The sequence below is a fragment of the Strix uralensis genome, chromosome 4 (genome assembly GCF_047716275.1).
Source record: "Strix uralensis isolate ZFMK-TIS-50842 chromosome 4, bStrUra1, whole genome shotgun sequence".
In the NCBI taxonomy this organism is placed as follows: domain Eukaryota; kingdom Metazoa; phylum Chordata; class Aves; order Strigiformes; family Strigidae; genus Strix; species Strix uralensis.
The window spans coordinates 109,739,312-109,763,111 of NC_133975.1; the positions used below are offsets into that span (position 1 = coordinate 109,739,312).

Here is a 23,800-nt window from a genome sequence, read left to right on the forward strand (position 1 = left end):
CCTGAGCCTTCTTTCTTTTCTATGCTTTGTCTCCATTTATTTGGTATGTTAAATATTATATCATTACAGAGAATGAGACAGGAAAGCCCTTTTTTATTAACTGCAGTGCTTTCCTCTGTTCATACTGTATTGTCTATAAAGTGCATCCAGGAACAGGGGGTTTTTAAGATGAGATTTAGATTCCTTTATGGATTATACACTAGAAGAGAGAGAAAGAGAGGGAAAAAAAGCACCTGCTGGAGAAAAAAAAAAAAAAAAAAAAAAAAAAAAGGGACATTGTTGGAGTCTGTCCTCTTTTGTTTCCTGATTTGTATCCCTTTCTCTCTGAAAACCATTACCAGTGAGGTGCTCTATTTTCATCCATCTGGGTGGGTGGGGAAATTGGATGCCTGTTTCTGTCCCGATGCTAATAACTTTTTACTTTGTCACCCAAGTGGCTATCCAAACCAGTGTGTGCATATGACGGGAGATGCCATTTGGCAAGCACTGCCACCCTCCTTTACTCTGTTTCTGTTTTGTAGCATTTCAAAAATGACAGTTGTATGACACTGGCAAACACAATGGAAGTCTGGCTCTCCATTTTAGGACATGCCGGCATGGTTTGCCAGAATGGCAAACAAATCCTAGAGGCCTTTACCTACACAGACACAATTACTCAGAAAACAGTGAATGGCACAGGCAACAGAAAAAATATCCTAAAGAAAAAAAAAAAATGGAGAGGGTGGTATAATTTCTGTTGAGTAAGGCTGCACACGTCCCAGTCCCTTAACTTTCATCAAGCTGATATAATGGGACATGGCAGGTGTTAGCCCACAAGATACACCAGAGAATTTGGGGCACGCATCATTCTGTTTTTCAAGTGTCCTTCCAGCTATTGATTGTGATACTAAATGTACATTCCTCAGATTTCCAGACTTCAGGTAATATGGTGCAACCCAGGATAAGTTATGCATATCTGCAAGGATTGACTCAAGTCCTAGGTAGTGATTTTCTGATAGTATGTTTTCTAAGAGTTTGCTTTTTAAGAGTACAAGACTCATAGCCCCTCAGTGCCCTTTGCACTTGGGTCTTTCATTCTTGGACACCAATAGGTGCCTATAAGAGATGAGCACCTTCCCCCAAAGTGACTATGTTTATCCCTTATTCAATACTTGTGCTTTTGCTCTACTGTTTAGGGAAACAGCTGAAATATGTGTTGGCCAATAAATTTCTTCTTCAGACCAAGGTACTAGAAGAGCACTAAGAAGTGACCAATGTATCTTTGGGGCAGTGATGTTAGAGATAAGAGATGGAAGGCTATTTTCCCAGCATGAGAACTTCTAGGATGAGATAGTGGTAATAGTTGTGCTTATATAATATCAAACCTTATGGCTTGCAAAGTGAGTGGGAAATAAAAGAGGTAGTATCTCCCTGCTCAGGGAGCAGACTAGGAGAAATGAACAGCAGGTAACCATGCTGCTAGCAGAGAAAGTGAGAACGCTCTTTGGATTACTCATGCCATTGTGGGACGAAGAGTACAGAAACAGCTGGTATGCTGTCAGGTTGATCTTAAGGAGTAAATGTGAAATGTCTTCACCTAGTATATTAATAACAAGAGTTATTTGGATGAAGCTATGGAGACAGGGGAAGAGGAGACAAGGTGGTTGCACCTGCTATTAGCCCTTTTTCTGTTTTCAGTATAGATATATGTCAAATGTCCTATTTTTTACCAACTCCACTAAACTCATCCACAGCCATACTGTCTTCCAAGCCTATTTCTTCATATAATAATTTCACCAGGTTCACTAGGTTGATTTTAATTTAAACTGTACAAATGGCTAGATTGCTGCATTCTGCTGACTGGGACATAGATAAGTAGAGGACATCCAAACACATGGTCATTCCATCTGGGTTGTGTATGGAGCATATCAGTAGATACAGAGGTTAGATTAGGGACACTTATGCAGCTTATTTATCCTCTCCCCTTGCCATTCCCCTATCTCTTAGGTGTATTAATAAGAACCTGAAGATGGCTACTGCTGTGAAGACAGCGTGTTTATTATTTTATTTATTCTTTCCTTATTTCCTTTTCATTCATTCATTTTTTCTGATCTCTGAATTTTATGTTTTCTCACAGTGTGCAGGACCACGAGGGTTATGTACTGATTTCATGTTAGCAATATTCCTTTTTTTGTACACTGAGATCACCCCTGCCTGTGACACATTGACCATATTTTTATCCCAGCAGGGGCAGATAGAAATGTAACAATCCTGCTCTGATAAAGAATGGATTTTTAAACCCACAACATTTGCACAAGTACAAATGCTTGTAACAAGGGCAAAGGAAGGAAAAAATGGAAAGCCCTTTGCCTTTTTCTCTTCTACCTTAGCTCTGAACAGCCCCATGTCTATTTAAATTAGATCACATCCCAAAGTGAGTTTGCTGCCCTGTCTGTGTAGTTTGTTTTTTAGTCTAATTATGTCAGTAGGGAGCTCTCAGGGTTTGGGGAGGAGTAATTTTTTGTAGCTTCCATTCCTTAAATACTTTTTCTGCTTCTTACATCTTACATATTTAACCAGTGGATATGCTGGCAAAATCTCCAGAAGTTTTTTGTTTCTCCTATATGCTCCATCCCTCTGACGGATCATATTCTCTGCTTCACAGTTGTTAGAAAATACTTAATGCAATGTGAATGCTGCCTCCATTGTTTGCATCCCCCACAAAGCCAAGCAGGCTGTTCTTTTGCCTTCCCTGGAATACGATCCCCTGAGAAATAAACACACTTGGCTTGTGCTTTGAGCATCTTTCCAGCACTGATGTAAGGCTGTGTATGGCTTTAGTTCATTTGATATGAATCATCCATCCATCAGAGACATGTCACAATCTGGAAAATCTAAGAATTGAGTCTAAGCAATGACTCCTTTTTAATCAAATAAAAAATGAAAGGAGGTTGAGTATGCACCTCGCCTACGTACATCTTGACAAAGTACTACCAAGGGCAAAACTGGATTGCATTGCAATGCCATAGGTGTGAATATTATTCTTTGGACCAGTGGTTCATCTAACCAGCGTCCATCTGGACATGTTGTAGGATCCAAGGTAGATGATGCTACAGTGGCCTCCTCACATGCAGACATATCTATGGACATATTTTCCAAAGTCTGTCCCTTTAAGGGATATCACTTTTGGGTTTGTCCCAGCTTAATTTATGTTCTGCCATTGTTCAGTGTCTGCCAAATTTTAATGTCAAAACTTGCTTATATCAGGAATAGGGAAAAACAGAGCAGAGCTTTCAGAAAAAAAAGCTATCCACAATAAATCCCAGAGCATTTCAAGTTTTCTGCCTGAGTGGTTTTGCTGTGTCCCTCATTTAGGATCTTTGTCCCATGTTGTATCTCATGTTTAGGCCTTGACAGGTTGAGATACACACACAGGGGCCTTTTTTCTTGGCATTTCCACTTAATTTGGAACTCAGCAGCATATATGCAGTTATTAGTTATTTTCAGCATGCGTTTCTTTGCATCTGTCAACAGTAAATTTAATTTGCCATTGTGTAGACCATTTTCATAGAGCTCCTACAAAGAAATAACTTAAATAATTTTGTGCCAGCTGCAGATTTGTTTCTTTGTTATTTTCCTCCTTTTCCACAGCACTGACAATTATCTGAGATGGGGCTCCTTAAGCAGAACTTCTCCATTGTTTTCTTTGTCATATTGAAAAAAAACCAGAATTTTGTTCCTACTTTCTGTTTACTCTCTTTTTTATCAGTTTCTAATTCTTTACAGCACTTTTTCTCCTATTATGATTTTTATAGTGTCTTTGGTAGAGTGCTTTTTAAAAAGGCCCTTTGAAATTCTGGCTGACACCTGTTTTCTTTTATCTGGTGTTTTGTTATATCTTTGTAGATCCAAAGAGTCCTAGTATGTTTGATTACTTATAGAAAGAATATTGGGTTTATATTATCATATTTAAATAATCTGTGACATTTATTTCTGTTACATTGCTTGACAATGAAGTAAGGTTTTTAGGCGCCTCATTCTCAGGACCATCATGTATATCCTCCAAAAAATAAAAGGAAAAAAAAAGGGGGTGTGTTACTTTCCAGTACTGTAGTGACTGTACTGTGTAGGATAATTTATGAAAGGTTGCATAATTTTGTTAGTAAATCAACTTTGCTTTCAACAATTATGTACATAAGTAACTGTTTTTAGCATCACCAGAGTTTTATTTTATTCTGAGAATAATATATATTAACAAATTATGCATCTTTCAGCAGATATCACAGCTCTTTGCAACTGTTTACAGAGTAAGCTGCACAACTCTCCCATGAAATGGTAGCATATGATTACTCTTGTTGAATGAATAAGGAAAATCCAGACCTGATAATATCCCTTTCCCACCTTTTGTGCTCCAATGCAGTACCTTTGTGTGAACTGTAGACTGAAGATGGTTAAATTTTCTTTCCAAGTTACCATTTTCAGGATCAAATCTAATGGGGGAAATCCTTGTGATTAGGTTATGGCTCCAGATGTTTAAAATCAGCTGGAGAGTCATTTGAACCTAAGTTGATTGCATTCATAGAACAGGGAGTGTGCATCTGCAGTGACAGTGGGAGGCTTGAGCAGCTTCTCCAAAAATTAATTAGGGCTCTTCTGCCAGTGATCTGAAGCCCTCAAGGCTAAACCAGACCTTCCTTCTCACTTCTTCCCTGTGATGTGCAAATCCTTGCACTTCTCAAAGAGACAAGTTCTCTCAGGTTGATGGGGACACAGGAGTGGAATAATGGAAACTGAACTAAGGGAGGATGCAATACCAAATGTGAACCAAACACTGAGGGAAAATTGAGAACTTGATGTTGTAGACCATGATGTGGAGTGATTTACGCTCAGAATTGCACTCTGCACTTGACTAATATTGAACTGTAAGCAGTGTTCCCACTACTGATTAGGAAAGAAGTCTGGCTATACCTCTTCCATCAACAGAGGGAAAAGTTAAATCAATGAAAGGTTCTGACTTCCTTCCTCAGCTTTCATGTAAATGGAAGGTGAAACATCAATAGTGTCAAACATTGTTTCTTTATGGCCACTGAAGCTGTTTGTCCCTAGAAATTCATCTGGCTAGGAGACTAACTGAACCATAGCATCCACCTGGATCTGAAAACACATGATAGAGGTAAAGCAGAAACAGAACTTCAGTGAGAATTTCTGGTCAGACGACGGATATCACACAAAATCCTGTAAAAGTATCAAGGAAGCTACAAGCAAGGATGCAAAATTGAGAATAAATTATATGTTCAAGATGATTTTGCTTAACTTTAGAGATGAGAAGAAGCAGAAGTTCCAGCACTATGGTAAAAAGCTCTGAATAGGCAGATCATGTTGGACAAGAGTCCTCTTTTTTCTATGTTTATTTATGCATGCTTTCTACCCAAAAAGACCTTGGGTGTGAGACCTACTATGTTTATCACAGGCAGCAACAGTAAATGGATAAAGACAGGCAGGATAATGATTGATCCCTGAAATGGCTCATTTTGTTAACTAAATTACAGGTTGTGCTGTGGACAGAGACAGCTGGCAGGCAGTGTTGCCCAAGCACCAACCCTTACAGAAAGTGAAATATGTACTTGCCTTTCATTAGTGCACACGGTATCATTATCACCATTGCCATCGCAACAAATGTGATGATTATATGTATCCCCTGAGAACAGCTGCAGACAGAATGAGTGGACTGAGCAGTGAAACAAGCTACCCTACTATCAGGAACTGTTCAGCCTGCAGACAAATCTGCAGATATTTCAGGAAGAGGTCAGACAATTCTTGGGTGAAGTTTGCAGTTGTCTAGACTTCTTCCATTTTGGGATCTCTGAGCAGTCTACAACCATTTAATAAAAACATTGTTATTCTCATTTTAAAGGGAAAGAAATTGGGACAAAAATGCTGTTATGCTTCTTGCAAGTTACACAGCAAGTCCTTTCCACCATAAGGGGTAGGATTAAGATCTGACCTGCAGCTCTCCAATTCATTTATTAAACCATGATTCCTTTCACAAAAACAGGTGACTTGTTGTTTCACAGTCACTGGAGTAAATGCTCTGCCAGCTGTCCCCCTTTACCTGCCGAGCAGTGATATGCTACAGATGTTCTCAGGAATGGATCCAATGAGAACCTTCCCTTAAATTGTAAAAAATCTTGTGAGCAAGAGTGATGTGATGCATGCAAAAAGAGAGCATGAGGGAAGCTATTTATTTGTCTTACTGTTTAAGTTAACACTTTTCTCTAATAACTCTGAAGGATGAAGGAGCTTCTTTTCCATGCATTTTGGTTGAGATGGGTGGGCCTAATTTTGAAAAATCAGGCTGAGCATTTACTGCATATGAAAACAGTACCCCAATTCATGATGAAAGCTTTTAAGAAGTGCCCCTATATTCAGGATGCTAATTTTGAACATAGAAGTATTATCAGCCTGTTCCAGAAGGGCATTTCTAGACCAGTAACTTTTACCAAGCAAAGCCAACACAAGAAGAAGAAGCAGCTCCCGATTTGGACTCTTGCAAAAGTTTCTTTCTAAGCGCTATATGTTCATATCATACTCTGAAGCACAGTAGTCTTTATTCTTGGTTCCTTAAAAAGAAAATGGCATCCTTAGAAACTTTTGCTATCTGTATGAATGTTAACTCCTAATGCAATGGTCTTAATAATAGTTTGGAGCATGTGCCTAGATTGTGATCGAGCATTGGTGTTAAAAAAGAAAGTAAATTAATATCTCAGTTTCATTAGTTGTCTGTTAATCAGAAAAGATGAATCTAAGTGCTTGACTTACCCTTTCAGTTTTGTACATCATTTTGTATATCTCTTTTTTTCTTTCCCATCAGAAACTTTCCCAGGTTGAAGTATTTCAAGTTTTTTGATACTTTCTTATTACAAAAGTCTCTGTAAAGCTCTACTAATTTTAGTTTCTAATTCAAATCTAAGTAATTCCCTTGAAACTGAATGATTATGTTACATGATAGCAATGTTGTATCATGTTGTAATCTGGTTAAACTTTGGTAAGCAATGTCAATCATTGTCTCTGCTGCCTAAATTACTGTTGGCATATGTAACTTTTCCCTTTATCGTGCTAGAAGAATATTCAGTGTTAACACTCCAGCAGCCAACAGAAAGGGATCTTGCAGAAGTGCCCTTCTGCTGCTAAGAAAAAGGTTTACCTGTATTTATGCAGAAGCTTAACCTGTATTGTGTGGAGACCAGATAGTGTGACTGTCAGACTGGGTGCACGCTGGTCGATCCTATGAGTTGTGTTTGGAATTGTGGGTGCTGAGCAATTCTGAGATCGGGGCTCCTGCACACACAGCCTGCCTAGCATTAGAAACTGATGGGTCTGGACCCATGAGTATTGTGGTGACAGTTCAGGCTAACTGAAAGGTCCTTTCTGTCATGCTGCTTTGCTAATCTGTTTATATATCTTATTTTCCATTTAACAGTAAAATTAATGAAGCGAAAAACAATACTCTTCCTCAGAGCTTAGCTATTACCTTAATTAAAAAGACAATATTTAACATGACATTGTTAAGGTCAGCATGGCCAAATGTAACCAACTGTAACTTTGAAATACCATTTGAAACATATTTAGTTCGTCACTCAGGAAAGTTGCTGATTTAACAATCCAGGAAACTCAGCTCTGATCACAAGCACTGTACCTTTAGTAACATGAGTCATTGCATCTGTTCTCTTCTTCAACTATCTCAGACACCTAGTAGAGACACTGATCTGTGCTAGCAGTAGTATTTTGGTACATGGTGTTGATGCTTTTGTGGGTTTGCCACCTCCTTTATTTCCCCCATTTTTCCTTTTCATGTCTTTATGAGAGGCTCTTCAGGAAGGAGCAATTCAGATCATGTTTTTCTCAAAATTGATTGTTGCAGCAAGAAAAGTACACATAAACCCATAGTCAAAAGAAGGAAATGTTCTGAAATGTTAGTGGTCAGGACCTGGTATTGTGGCTTACATCGTTTCTGGAAAGTGACTGATCTGGATATACTAGGGCTGTTTGAGTTGGACAGAATGTAGTTCATCTTTTTGACAATGAAGACTGGAAATCTTTGATTTGTGTTCAGTTAGCAAATGTGGCAGGGTTAAGTGCAGGTTCCATTTGTGTGTCAATACAGTGATAGAAAAGTGGCTTTTGCAAATAAACCACAGGTGGATCTCAGAAAATAATGCAGTATACCCAATATTCAACTGCTAACAGGGTTAAGAAGACTCAGAGGATCAATTTAAAGCAACAGTTTTCAAGCCAAATATGTTTCTAGATAAACATCACTGAAGTCAAAGGAATGGTGCCAGGATTAAACAATGCCCTTCCTTTCTAGTTAGCAGTTGAACTCAGTACACACAGGTAATAAAAGAAGATCACAGTTCTTTTGTAGCTGTTTGGTAGTCTCCAGCAAATGAGTTAGAGTCTCAGCCCAATTGATAATGGTTGGAAAATTTCAAATCCTCAAAAAAAAAAGTCTGGTTTTAGTGTACACTGAGAATAATTTAGAGCTCCTTACTGGCCATCTGTCCTGAAAGCCTGAAAAGAGAATGGCTTGTAGGTTTGAATCCCACTCATTTTCCTTGAAGTCCTCCCAGAAGGTTCATCAGCTAGTGAAGATGGCATGTAGGGAGTTTTCATCTCTGTTTGTTGCTTAAATAAAAAAAAAATTAAAAAAAAAAAAAAAGAGAGAGAGAGAAATTAAGTATTGTATCTTGCATGTCTATGAAATTATCCAGAAAAATGGGGAAACACTTGGTGCTTCATAGGAGACACTTGGCCACTTGGCACAGCTCCCTCTCTATTGCTTTGATCCAGATCAAGACATAGCTGCCGGTTTTTTGATTTCCCTCATCACTGTTTTCTTTCTTAAATGCAGCTATTGCTATTAACCTTTCTCACAAAACCAATAAAGCTTTTTCCATGCTTTCTTCCCATTTCAGTTCATTCTGTTGGTGAAGTGTTTGCTAGAAAAGAGGGCAAGGCTTTTATGTTCCCTTTTCTTGAAACCACCTACCTAGTTTCACGAAGAAAGAAATGTAGCCCTAAATGTTGGGGGAAGTGCATGCATCCAATACCACCTTGAAGATTGCAGAGCTGTTAACCACTGACTGTGATACTGAACCCACTACATTAGGGTGGCATCTTTAAGTGTTTCACATGCAATATTAAAACCAAAATAACCCCCAAACAATCCAAGACTCAGTCACTTGAAAGTACGAAAGTGTATCATGGTAAAAGTGAATTGATAAATAAATTTATAAAAGCACCAAAACACAGTAAGATCCAAATAACTTTTCCTGAAGAAATTGTATTCAAATATTTTTCTCCTATTCCATTGTTGTAATTATGGCAGTCAAAAATATTGGGTTGTAGCAGAAAACAACTGTATGAAACTGCTAAAGTAACTTAATCTATGAGGAATTAACATCGGCCAGGCTCTCTCTTTCAGGCACCCTTTATTTGCACTACCAACAAATTTGAACAAACTCCAGAATAAAACATACCCAACAAACTTTCCCTTGCCACCACATAGTACATGCTTCAATGTCAAGAAAAGCCCTTATTAGGGCAGCAATGTTATCTCCTGTGATAGTAATTCTTCTTATGGGTTTCTTGAGATAATGCTGTCCAAAGTTTGGTGGGGAGATTAAGGAAGGCCAACCTCTTTAGCAATAGCCATGATTGCAGTGAATAAATACTGTGTACTAAAAAAGATTATAATGATGTGTCTTTTTTAAGATAATACTAGAGCCAACTAGCTACCAGTTCAAAGTGGTTATACTCTGCCTGTAATTCCAATTTGAGAAACCCACATATTATACCAGGGAAAGGTATAAATAAAAAGTTAGTTTCAGTGGTTGTTAGTTCAGTTAGTTTAGAAAATTGTGTCTTCAGATAAAATAAATATCTGACATTTAGACTTATAAATTATAAGAACATTTGTGCTTTATCTCATTTTGTCATCTTTTCTGCTTCCTTTTTCAATTCAAAGGAAAAGGGAGGATGAAAATAAAGACCAAATGGAAAGATAAGTAATATATCTAAAAATTCAAAAGTTCTAACAAAATCTGGGTAAATAAATAAAACCACTGTAATTTTTTATTAATTTTTCTTTATTCTACAGTAAATTTGAAAAGTCTAAAAGCCAGTATAATGTGTTTTCTTCGTAATCTTTGATATTTTTCTTTCAAAACAAAGCTTAAATGTTGAACTAGCTGTTGTGCTCCCTGAAGTATTCTGTCCATTCATTGATGGTCTCTTTTCATGCACTGGGACAATTCTTGGTTAGTGTATGAGGTTCAATGGTGAGAAGCTGTGCAAACCCTTCTGAAACTTTCATAGCCCTGACATAGGAATTTGCTGTGCATTCAGGCTATCATTTGTACCCATCTATTTAGGGAGACTGTAATTAGGTTAACTTGTGTTCCAGTGTGAAAAAAGACCATCACAATATCATGATACAGAACCACAATCTGCTTGTTTTATCCAGCTGTAAAACTATAGTATAGGTTATCTCTGCATGTGGGCTGGTGTTATATCACAAAGTGTCTGGTGAAATCGTTCTGAGATTTTATCAGACTTCAGAGAAGCCCCTACCTGTTACAGTGTAGTCTGGGACTTCTTAAATGAAGAAGATGGAAGATGCCAAGAGAAATGAAACAGTATACCTACTGGGAGAAGAAACAAGTCCAAACTCTGATATGACAAGAAGGAGAACCATGTGAGAAGAAAGGTTATCCAGGATTACTGTTAAAAAAAAAACTCTTAGGAGAAAAAGAAATGGCAATAAACTTTTAACTCTACGGGAACCTAGGTCACAGCTAGTGCAAAAGATTAAGACCTTGGCTTCAGTGGCAGCAGTGGCCAGTGACTCTGTGATGTACAAGGTATCCTGTTATTCTCTAAGGTCCGGGATGTCATAATCCTGTGTGCCTTACCATTGAAGCTGTAGTGAGAGTCTCACTGTAGGGACAGCTGCTGATCTCCATCACCTTATGCTTCTGTGTATTCCAACAACCAAAATGCCCAAATAACCATTTTCTAAAGCACTTGGTTATCCAGGATGTGTTAAGGTTTTCAAGAAACAAGCAGTATTCATAGTGTTTTATGAGATTTTCACCCAGGCCAGCCTCACTAACTGACCGGCTACTGCCTGGATGCATCTGCTGGAATGGCTATTAGCTTTAGCCCCTTTCCAGCTAAGGGTTCTTGACTCCCTCTTTGCAGACAGAGGTAAAAGGCAAGCAGTAGGAATGGAGGTGGGATCCTAGAGATCTGGGTAAGGTGTAGAAGTGCAGAAGCTGGGAAGGTGGTCAGCAGTTCAATCTGTCGGACTGGCTTGCTAGCCGCCATGCTGTTTTGGTTTTAATTCCTTTATCAGTAGTCTGCTTGTATCTGCCTTCCAAGCCCAAACTCCCGTGACATATGCTGCCAATACTGTCCTCCATCTGCATGAAGAACAGCCACAGACAACAGCCGTAATAGACATCCATCACCCTTATCTCTCCTTCAGTTCGTATTTCACACAATCAACCTGTTACAATTTAATTGACTCTTCCAATCAGCTAGTCAGGTGGGTAGATTGTGTAGGAAGGAGAAAAGCTGGGGAGTTGGGACTATATTCATATAATTGCAAAAAGGTGAGATAAGGTACATCTTACTAATTTCCCTAAACAAAATGGCAGTTCTTTAAAAGTTGATTTCTAAAAGCTATGATATTTTGTTCTGAACATAGAGTATCAAGGTAAATCCTTATTGAGATCTGGGTCCTCTGTAGGGCTTTCTCCTGAATACAAATGTCTGGGTTTGACCTGTTAATTTCAACAGCATGTTGATAAAATAATGAATGAGGAGAGGAACTCTGTTCTTGTAATTGGGTAGCATTTACTGAGTATCGCCAAATCACAGAGTGCTGGACAAAGGCAAAAAAAGTTTTCTTTCCAGCACATAAGCACGAACAGTATAGTCTAAATCACAACAGTCCTGTAGCTCTAAATTCCATTGGCTATTTCAGTTTACTCACAAAAGCTCTGCCCTGATCAAGGAATGACCAAGGACCTTGGGGCTCTTTCTGTACTGGTCTTACCTCCCATGCCCTGAGCAGCCTCTACCCCCATGCTTCTAATGGTAGCCACAATGATTTATGAATAGATGGTTGTCTTCAAAGATGGTCCTTTGTCTGTTCCTGAAGGCCTGATAAAACTAGCTTCTTCCCACAGAAACTAATGTGAATGAGTGAGGCCATACGAACAGAGAAGCTGAGTCAAGGAGTGCATCCTCATGCTTAATTCACTTGTGTTTCTCTCCCAACTGATTTCAAAGTATTAGAGAATCTAGACAACCCTCATCATCTAAGGGCAGCTGGGATTGCAATAGGATTAGGCTCTCAGCACAGTCCTAAGAAAGCAGTTTCCTTTGATATATTGGTTGTCCTTTCACGTCTCATTTTTCTCTTAGAGGTACAGAAGAGAAGATACCAGAAAGAGGTACAGAAGCTGAAATGGTGACATTAATCTTCTCCTTACTCTCTACTCCTGCCCACACCTACTATGCCAAAAAATTAGTCCTGGAAGTACTTCAGCTTTATGTATGACATCCATTCCCAATAATCAAGTTTCAATTTGACATCAGTAGTTGTGATCTAACTAACATAATACAAACTTGGCAAGGGTCTTTGGCTGATACCACTTTGCCAAGCAGCTTTACAGTAAGCAAATTCCACAACATGAAACAAATATGCAAATAGCCACATCTTAACTTTTTCCCAGCAGCCCATCTTAATTCAGTAGAATTCTCATCTTTTCTCTGTGGGAAAATTCAGCCTCAGTGTAAGGTGCTGTTTCCAACAAGGTCAGACACAGCCCTTTGAGTTTTGGTGAAGATGAATGTAACAATGCCTTTGGGATTGGAGGGGCCAAGTGCCATTCTGGGGGTAGAAGTGCTCAGGTTGAAGGGCCTAGAAATGGGCACCACAAAATACTAGACAGAGATCCCCCAACAGTGGATCATGGGAAGACATGCATTGAGCTAGATATAAAGGCTGTCAAGGAAAATGGCAGGATTCTATGTGAATTTATTTAGTAGTCAGTGCATCCTACACGTATGTAAAATATGAATGCTTGAAATGTTCTTTGGCAGCAAAGTCAAGGTAATGTAAATGACAAAATACTGACCTAAAAATTAAAGGACTTTTCAATTACTTGCTCTGTTCCTGTAACTTTTCCTGGTTCCTGCAAAATTTTGGCAAGTCATTTCTCCTTGTCTCTGCTTTCCAACATGCAAGTAGTACTGGGGGCCCCCTTGATGAGCTGTGTGTTCAAAAGCACTATGTGCATCTCTTCTCTTTTTCCATCACTAATATTCCACTGTTCCTTACCAAGTAGTGCTCTGTCATAGAAAGTTATTAAAATCTGCAGAGAAGTAAATGATTTTGGGTAATTAGGATATTTTCATTAGAAATATGTTTCCTATACTGCCGTGTTCACATACTGTTCATGTGTATTATAATGTGTATTTTCTACTCCCATTCTAAATCCCAGGAAACCTCTTTCATAAAGCCGCATTACACTTGCTTTAAAAAAACCAATTCTGCAGTTTAAAAAAAGCAAGCTTTGAAAAGCTAGAAATAAGCTGTTATTGAATCCAGGCACTGTTTGTGTTTACATATACTCATATTTTCTTCATTATCTTGTCTGATTGGAGAGGCCTATTGAACCTTAGCTCAAACCTCTTGCTTGTCTGGTAAAGAAGACCAACTCCTTTGTTTACAATATGCTGTTGATATTATATACAGTTCATCAAATCTGTTTCGTAGATTTCAAAAGGAACATAGAATATAGACCCTGGATGCATTAAATTCTTTTAGAATTCCATAAAAAAACCACAATGAGTAAGGAAAATATAATAATATATAGTGCTTAGTCATATAATACCTTTGAGCATGTATTTTTGGAACACTCTGAAACCCTAAAATACTGTTTATGATTAAGGGTAGAAGGGAGTTTACAAATATACTCTAGGCAAAACCAAGTTTAAATGGATTAATTTCAGTCAAAGCCTCTTCAGTGCTTGCACTTATATATCTACTGTGCTTGGGTTAATTGGATGGTGGCAAGTTGATATTTGTGATCACCTTTCCTGTCAGACAGCAGTGTCCTTTTTTAATGCCATCTTCTTGACAAGTGCTCACTTTTCTGTGGGTTATGGGTTGAGACGGACAGCCCTGATTGCTATTACAGAGTGATATATGCTGTGCCTTCAGCCCACAGACATCTCACAATTGTACCAATGCTCTTGATAAGGAAGCCTAGTAGTTAAGGTATGTAGTTTATTCCACGCTGCCTGTATCAGATCTTTGATGCAGTATTTTGTGTAACTGCCACTTTAGCTTTTGTCAGTGTAAATTGTTGGCAATATTACCCAGTGGATTAAAACTCCAAGAAAGACATTGTGAAATGGATGGAGATATCTTCTCCTGGAAGATCTCTGCTTTTGAGCAAGTTGTTTGTTCTTGTGTCCTACTAAAATCTGACTTGCTACTGCAGTCATTTATTGAGTGGATGTGACATTTTAGCAGCTGGTCACATTTTTGTCTGAAGGGTGAGTTACACGGCAGCACTTAGAAACAGAAATGTAAAGGCTTGCTTTTAATCAGCCAACTTCCGTAATGCAGGAGGAGTGCAGCAGCTTGGGGATGCGTTGAGTATAAAATGCAGCACACAGTATGGATTGGCTCAGTCCTTTAGAAAAACAGAAGCCAACGTCAACATTCAGACTGGTTCCTATTTCTGTTCTAGTCCAGAATCATATCTAAAAGGTATAATTTCACAAAACTTTCCAGGATATACTATTAATATTTTCAAAAGGCACCATCAGAATGTTTAATCCTAATTATAGCAGGAGTTCACACCATCAGATAGGGCAGGTTTTCATGATGTGTATTGTAAGCTGGGAAAACAAATTAATGATCTGAACAACATATTTGCTAGTGAACCAATGGGCAGGTATCACTTTTGTAATTCGTTTTGCATTCTGTTTCCCTAGGAAATGCCCCTTTCCATCACGCTGCTAATTTCTGTGTCTTTACTTGCATGATGGTATCCCTACATGAGAGGGATTAACAGCTTCGTGGCTGGAGCTTCACTAGCTGTGTAACAACAGTTGTTTTCCACAAATTGTGTGGCCTAAACACACCTGCATGTATTTCTTGTAACATTTTACCACCTGGTAATTGACAGGCAGTGTAGTGGTGCTTTCCTAGGCCATGGGAAGAAAAGATTTAATTGGGCATATACTCCTAGGCACTGAATAGCACAGAAGCAAGCTTCCCTTTTAAGACCACTGAATATCACTGATTACTAGGCTTTGCTCAGTGGGTGTCAGATTTAAGTAAGATCAAATAGATGTTCCACAGTGCTCCCCAGATTTTGAGGAAATGGGTATAAGGTGAGCTTAGTACAAGCCTGTTTACGGTAATGATGATACTGTAGATCAGGATACTGTGCTTGATATTAATTATTTGTGTTGCAACAACATCTGGAGGCCCCACTGGATACCAGGGCTCCACTGTGGTAGATAATATACAAATATACTGTTTGATAAACCTGTGGCTTCATAGTATAAAAAGACAAAATGGAGGGAGAGAAAAAGAAGTGACTTGTTCAAGGTACGGCAGAACAGCAGTAAAAGCAGACAAGAAATCTTTTCTGTCTTTCAACCAGGTACTGTAACTAGACTCAATTACCTCTATGAGTGAGTTAAAATTTGAAAGGTCTCAAACCGTACTGATGTACCTTACATAAAATATGGAAATTTCTGGTGCCAAATTAATTCCTAAGTATAATTCTGTTGATATTGTGTATTAATGTCACCTAAAAACCTGCAGTGATGCAGAAAGCTCTTATCAGGTGCAGGGTTGAAAAAAACAAGCAGCTTCTGTATGTCATACATGCTTTTCTTTGGCCAAAACACCTTCTGTGTGTTCACTCCTGATCCTGGTAGAGTTGTCACAGAATTGAGCTTCTTGTCCATTTTTTTTGCTTGACTTCAGGATAGTTTTGTTTGTAAAAGAAACTTTTATTAGACAAAAGGCAAAGATTAAGAGGGAAAGATGAAGGGAGAGATTCAGAAGGTAAGGTAAAAGTGAAGGAAGAGAACTGCAATTTCACATCCCACTGGTAACTCAGTATTTCTGTGAAATTGCAAGGGTGTTTGGTCAAAAAAAAATTTCAAGAACTGGAAGAATAAGACAAAGTTTAGTAGCACTGTATTGCTGTGCTATAATTTCTTGTAGTGTGCACCATTAAAAAAGTATTATCTAGTAGACTGTGTCCCACATAAACAGTCAACTGGCAAAAAATGAAGGGCAGTTTGGAAAGCTTGGTAAGCTCTTAATAAAGAAATTGATATACATTTTACTTGAGCTAGTTAATGTAATGTGTATCAAAACAAAGAGTAGAGGTCATCTTTCAATACAAGGGATACTCCCAGAGAGCACTCCTGAATAAGACTGTTGGTCATAGTGAATAAACCTCAAATGTGAGCCCTGGCGGTAAGACTGTGTCCAAAGGATATGATGTGATCTTTGAACATAAAAACAAAAGTGGCTGTGTAATTTCTGTAAACTAAAGTTAAAAATTTCTGGTGTCTACATTTGAAGAAAGGTATTACTAAACTGAAGGAGTTTCGAGGCCATGCGGAAGATTAAATGAAGGATTGGAAAACCTGCTTTCAGGTGAGAAACTCAGAGAGCTGAGTGATTTTCTATTATGCTCTGTAAAGCTGGGGAGAGATTTTACAGTCACAGAAAGATGAAGCTGGAACCTTAAGTCATCTTCTCTAGCATTTTCTTGCTCTGAGGCAGGACTAAATACAGCAGCCTGGCTGTGGCAGATGTTTATCTAAACTACCCTTTCTAAACCCTCAGTGAAAAAGATTAGGTTCTCATTAATCTTTGCCAGTTTTCAGTGTTTCACCACTTTATAAAACGAACAAGAATTGGTAAGAACCTTCAAGAAAATTTTGACTTGATCACTGTCTTACAAATCATTTATAGAAGTATGGTGCTAGATGTTTTTTCAATATAGTAAGTAAAAATTAAAAGAAATGGTAGTGATCTGCTTTTAAGGAACTGCTGAGCAGGAGGTTATATTCACATTGTTGTATTCAGTGGCGCTTGATTGACTTTCCTCCCATGAATTTGTCTGGTTTTGAATGCATCTTACGCATCCAAAACATCTTGTGAGAGGGAGTTGCATAATTCAGTTATGTACTGTCTCAAAAGGTACTTTCTTTGCTTAAACTTTATTATCAAATTATTTTATTACATATTTGTAGTTCTTTGAGTTATAAAAAAAATAGTGCTTAGTCATCTCTAATTTTTATGGGGTTGTATATACAATTTCAAGTGTGGTACTTTTTTGAACCTTTTATATAACCTCTTTTTCTTTTTGAGACAGCCTGTAGTGATCTGTGTACAATGTTCAAGAATTAAAGTCAAAGGTGCACCATTAACTTATAACAGAGATTTTCCTTTTGTACACTGTTCCTTTTCTTTATAATTCTTGACATTCCACTTGCCTTTTTGACCATGTTCAACACTGGACCAATCTCATCAAAGCAACAACTGCGATGACTTGAAGGCTTCTTTCCTCAGCTGTAAATGTTCAAATCACAAATAAGTGTTGTTCTAAAATATATCCTATAGTTCAACAAAGAATCGATTCAGACAAGATATATGGCCTCATATAAACTTTTAGAGGAGACTAGATTATAATAATTGTCCCTTTTAGCCTTATAAATTATGTATCTGTGAGAATTGCTTCTTTTAAAAACCATGACCCTGAAGGGTAATAATTTCTATTTATTTTGTCCTGTGTGTGTATTGTTCTCTCTGATAAATAGGTTTGTAACTGGCATTTAGTAGATCTGGTTCAGCACCTTAAAGAAGTAGCAACAAGAAGTATGTAACAAAAAACAACCTACTGTTCCTTATAATAGCCCTCAAAAATTGGCCAAAATTAGCTTGCCTATGTACTTCCTTTCACCTTAATAACATTTTTTTCTTGTTTCAAGATAACTGCAAAGTGTTGGAACCCTGATTAAAAGCTTGCAAGTCAAGTGAGCTTCAGTGCCTGTCATTTTTTTAACATTTGCTGCTTCTGTTGATTATTATTTTGCCAGGGTAGCTGTACTGGTTCTTGAGCATGCCTTCCCTGCCATCATTATTTGGATAAAGGAAGACTTCATCCATTAAGTTCTCCCTTTACCCAAGTCTAGAGTTTTGTATATATTGAATTCTGATTTCAGACTTATCTCTCAGTGGTATTAAAAGTGGCATTACATAGGACCAGACAGAGTGGAGTAGAAGTAACTGCCTTATACTCTGTGCTGAATACAGGTTCTAACACATCCCTTTCTTAAATCCATTGATATACATATATTGGAAAGGCCTGTCCAGCCACACATTTACGTCTAGTTGCAGCTCAGAAAGGTCCTCTAAGCACAGTGCTGGGTTTTTCTACCTTTCTAATCAGTAAAGAACTTTCTAAATTTCTGTTTACACTGAAAGTTCACATAAAGTGATCTAATGATGTAGTAATTAGTGAATGCCCTCTGTGGAATATACATCTATACCTTCAGTTCTCCTGGATACCTCACTACATTTAGGACCATTGTGCAAAATCTCCCAAACAGAAAGCAAGCAATCTGACAGCTGGACTAACATCCAGAATCAAGTTTGAGACTAAGCAAAAAAAAAACCAAACAACCAGACAAGCAAACAAACAAACCAACCCTAAACAGAAACCCAAAGGAAATCAAACAAAGAAAAAGAATAAAGTGGAAAAAATTCCAAAGAGGGAGGAATAAAAGTTCAATCTCTTTTTAAAAACATAGACTGCAAGTCTGAGGAGCCTAAGTAGAAGGAAGCCATTTCAGGAAAAGCAGTGCTTAGGGTTATAAGAAAACAAAGCAATTTTCCTGAATTTAGAGGGTAGCAGAGTTAAAGTGTATGTGTGTGGCATTTGGGGGGGGGAAAGAAGTAGTTTACAAAATGTTCCTACAGTTCGAAATGGCTTGTTATATTACTGAAAGAGCTTGTATCACTTTCAAATGAGAGCAGCAAAATCAGCAGTGATCTTCGGGAAGCAGTAACTAGGAATACTGTCTGCCAGGTTTGGGCTGATGTCTAGTCATGTTGGAACCAGCCAGGGAGGAAGGAGGAGGTAGTCTGCACAGTATTGACTTAAAGAATGAAGTAAAATGAGTATGAGAAAACACAGTTATCCTGGGATTCTAGTCAGATTTCAGTTATGTTTTATAAATGCTTTTTTTTTACTTTCACATTTAGTTTCAGAAGAAGAAATTAAACAGCATAAAGTTACTGGGATAAACTCTGCTTCCACTTGCATCAGTAGGAATCGAGTGTCTTCAACAGACTTATTATCAATTCATATCGATGCAGCTGAGAGTAGGATTTCTCCTACGGCCTGGGGTTCTCTCTCTTGGTTTTTGAAATTAAATGCTGTGTGCACACAGGGAACAGCTATTTACTTTCAGTCTGGATGATTTGAATTTTAGATAAAGAAAAAGAAGACCCAAAGGTGAAGCCCTTTTTAGAGCACATAGTGCATGTGGCTGTTCATGTATGTGTCCTCTCTAATACGCTCCCAACTGTTCACCTTACAAAATCACTGCCACCCCCATTTGACTTTCTTTCCACCTGGTCTGCTACAGAAGGACAGATGCCTTCAAAATGTAAAGACACAGCACAGAGAAAACAAAGACCTGACAATTTGCATGCAGTCAGGCTCTAGTTCTCCTTGGGTGGAGGGAAACAAAAGAAAAATCATACCTGAAAAAAATGTCAGACCTCAAAAACGTTCATGAGGTCCCTTCAGAGTAAAGGAATGGGTTTTGGTGGAGTTGAAACTGGAAAATGAGAAGACCTTAGGACCTGCTCCTCTTGGATGGTAGTTGCTCTCAGGGCTGAAAGGGTTGGGATTGTCAGGATATCATCATGTTTAAGTAAAATATATCTGGGTTTACAGGGCTTGTAGAACTTGGAAAGACAGGTGACTATCATCCCTCTGTCACAGATGAAGAATCTGTTTCATGGAAAGGTAAAAGAAAAAGTTGCCCAAAGTGAAATAATGCTTACGGGCAAGCAATAGATTGCAGATCTCCTGATCCAGGCTGTAGATTACCCCCTATATCATTTAATAATGTTCAAAATGTTTTGGTAACAGTGCATATAACAAGAAACTGTTGCCAGGAGCCTGTGGAAGAACATGGTGTAGAATAGAGAGGTCAAGGTGAGGCCTTGTACATTCTTTTTAGTACTTTGCCATTTTTTGTTCTTAGAATTTATCTACAATTATTCCATTATGTGATTATAATTATTTGCCTGAAGTCTTGGAGACATCATGGCAGAAGTTTATCTCCAGAAGGACTGTATGTGAGGAAACGGTAATGTGGCTTTTGAGCGCAGCAATTTTATGGGACAAATCAGCAAAATATAAATTCCTGAGGAACTTTAAAAATCCTTCTTGGCACTGTATCCTTAAATAAAGAAGGGGAGAAGTAAAATACAGATTGAATGCTGAGTTCACTTCATTATTTATAAATAAAATGGTTCTCAGTTTTCCAAGATATAGGGCCAACACTTGATGTCACTTGGAGGTTTCAAAAACTTTAATTAATGGTCACCTTTTCATGGGAAGTGTTTGGGACAGCCCAGTGAATACCAAAGCAGAGAGGAAAAACTGTACACTGTCTGTTAAAATTCTCTTGAACCCTTTTGGAGCATACTCTGTGTGGCTCCGTATTCAGCTTTTCCCTTGCTGTATGGTTAGGATTTATTTTCTCTAACTACAAAATAAACATTAAAGATTTACCATTGAAAGTGGCTCAATGGTAAATCTTTCTTTGTTACATACTTACTGGTCTAGTTAATACCTGTATTTGGTAATGTGGAAAGAAAATCTGCTAGCTGAATGTATGGGGAAAGGAATGAAAGGTCACATCCATCATGAAGTGTTAAAGTTTGATGGTAAAACTTGTCTTTCAGTTTTAGAAGGAAAGTAGATCTTGGTAAAAACTGCTTTTAATGAGGTGTTGTGGTAGGAAACTGGAATTGAAGAGATCTTGAAAATAAATCCTGGATTTGCCCCCTGTGTCCATGGTCACTGTTCTTTGCTGTAGGATTTCCTTTGTGTTTTGCTTTACTTTTTTTTCTGCCAGGAATGCATAAACTAACTGTTGCTTGCTTTTTTCTTTTTTTTTTTTTTGGTAGTGTGTGGTACCCCAGAGATCTAATCCATCATGAATAAACTCTATCTTGAAGTCTGTGTGTACAGTTTGGCTTCAATAGCTCTGCTTTTGGCATACTGTGTTATATTGCCTTTTATCCTGGTAATTGGAACAGAACCATTTTTATGACAAGTTCCTACTCAGTCCAAATAGGAGTATCAAAATCTGGCATAAAGTTTTGCTCTGCTCAAGTGCAGACTGAAGAGAGCTGGAGTAGGCCTTCAGTCAGGCCTATGATTTTTTTTTTAGACAAATTATTGCATTTCTCAGTTGCAACAAAGTGTTATGCTGCTTTTAGAAGGGCTGTGTTCCCTTGGCTGTGGGAGGGGGTGACCATCTGCTTGGGATGCAGAGGGCACCAGTGTGCTCATTTCCCTCCTCTCTCCAGCAGACTGAAGGCCACTGGCAGTTTGCAGTCCTCTGCTTCCAGAACCTTCTCTCTTTCCCAGTTTGCCCTCTTATCCATGGGTTATCACTAGCCCTTTAAATAGGGGTTTTCCTTCAAGCCCAGGGAAAGAGAATGGCGAAAGGTGCTATCTCCTTTTCCTCAAAGAAGAGATCAGAAACATTTTCTCCTTCTGCAGGGGAGATTACCTAAAATTCCCACTATCCCTTTCTCCACTTGCAAGTTTTTATCTCTGCCTTGGTAAGCCTGTAGGGCTTGAAGGTACATGACTTCCACTCTGTTGAAGACTTCCTAATCCCTTCCTCTTCTGTGGTGGTGGAGATCTGTCCATTAGATAAGGTGCAGCTCTTCTTCATCTTACTTGCTCACATTATGCCTTCACCAAGGTGGCTTCTTCTCTGAGCAGCCACAGTTTGAAAATGAAGATTGATGTATTGATGGCAATTGAAAAAATGTACAATGGGTTGTCCAGGAGGTTGATTATAAGGCAGCATGTAGCAAAACCACATGGAGTCAGTAGTCAGGTTACCTGGTCAGTAGATATTCTGTAAGTCTTTGAGCAAAAATTAATCACTTGTCCTTTACTAATTGCTATGCAGATAAAAATAATTATATGGTTGCCAGCAAAAGATTCACTAAACCAGTGTTGGGACATCACATACTTCATGTGTCAAGGAAATGGTATAGCTGTGCCAGCAATGGTTTTACCTGAAATAAATCTCTGTTCACTGAAAACTCCTTTGGTTTTGGGGTAGCATAAGAGAAGAAAGGTTGATTGTTTTCAAATGTATCTGAGTTCATGCATCTGCTGGGAGCAGCAATCCACTTACCCCATGCTCCAGTGAAAAAAGATTACTGATATCTTGAAGGGAAGTCCATCCAAAGTATAGCAGCATGAATGTACATGAGACTGTTACTGTCCAGCATACATTTTGCAGAGTTTAGAATTTACCTTTGAAACAAGAGAAAAATCAGGGTGCTTACTGTTACAGTGCTAAACTTCAAGTAGTTGAAGCACAGTCCAAATTTTTAATGACCTCTTCAGCTACAGGACTGTTTGTTTTCCTTTCCTAATAACAGTGTTGTAGTCTGAGGACTAGGGGGGATGGTATTAGGAAAAAAAAAAAAGAAGGGTATTGAAGATATAAGGAAGTTCTGATGAGTATTTTGATGAATAAATTTTGAAATGTAAGGTAAAGCAGAAATCAGGAAAGGCTTCTGTGAGAAATTGGAAAACATGGGGGTTTTAAGGAAAATGTCTGTTGATACCAGGAAACAGGAGTAAATTGAGGAGAGGAATCTGAGGTGGCCCTCAAGTACAAGAGGAGAGGTTTCCTTCTTATTCCTGAGATTTGCTAATGTGAATGTAGTGAAGTCAGTCAGGGTAACAACCCTGAAGGATGGACTCCTCTGCCCACCAAGCAGATATGTGAGGTAATAACAGTAACAAAATTGTCTCTTGCCCCTTTTGCTTCAAAGAGACTATATTTGGATATGAGATGGCCATCTACTCTCTGTTCGTGTTTCTTCCCTGATTTTCCAGTTGAGACAGTTTACAAAGCTATTGCCAATTTTATAGTGTGGATGGCTAGCAAATGTATTGGATTCCTATATGATACATTTTAGTTCTGCCTGTCTGCACCACATTTGAATCCATGCAGTACACCTAACTGCCTTCATAAATGTTGACACCAGCATACTGTGCATCTCCTTATTGAGGGCTTGAAGATGCATTCCTGTTAATTGTATATTGTACAGTGACGGGAATTTCTGGCACTGTTTAAATCAGTAGTATTAAATGTGGATATCTAATCTGAATATACTTAGGGTCTGTATTTTACAACCTAAAGTCAATGAATATGATCATTACTTGGAATTACATGAGGGGAGCTGCAGGAGGAAGTGTTATGGCTAGTATAACTGGCTTTGCCTTCTCTTCCCTTTCAATCAGTGACAGGTGGAAAGTTTTGGGAAAACACTGTGGAGGACTGCTTTATTGGTAAGGCGCTGCTTGGCGTCTGACATAGAAAAGTAAAAGACTGTGGCCAGTCCTGTCTTTTGCTAGTCTGG

General features: G+C 38.3%; 1 protein-coding gene across 8 annotated transcripts in view; it reads left to right on the forward strand.

Moving 5' to 3' along the window:
- Positions 1–23,800, forward strand: part of NRXN3 (neurexin 3) — a 1,036,119-nt gene that overhangs the window by 869,351 nt on the left and 142,968 nt on the right. The gene's annotated exons all lie outside the window — the stretch shown is intronic.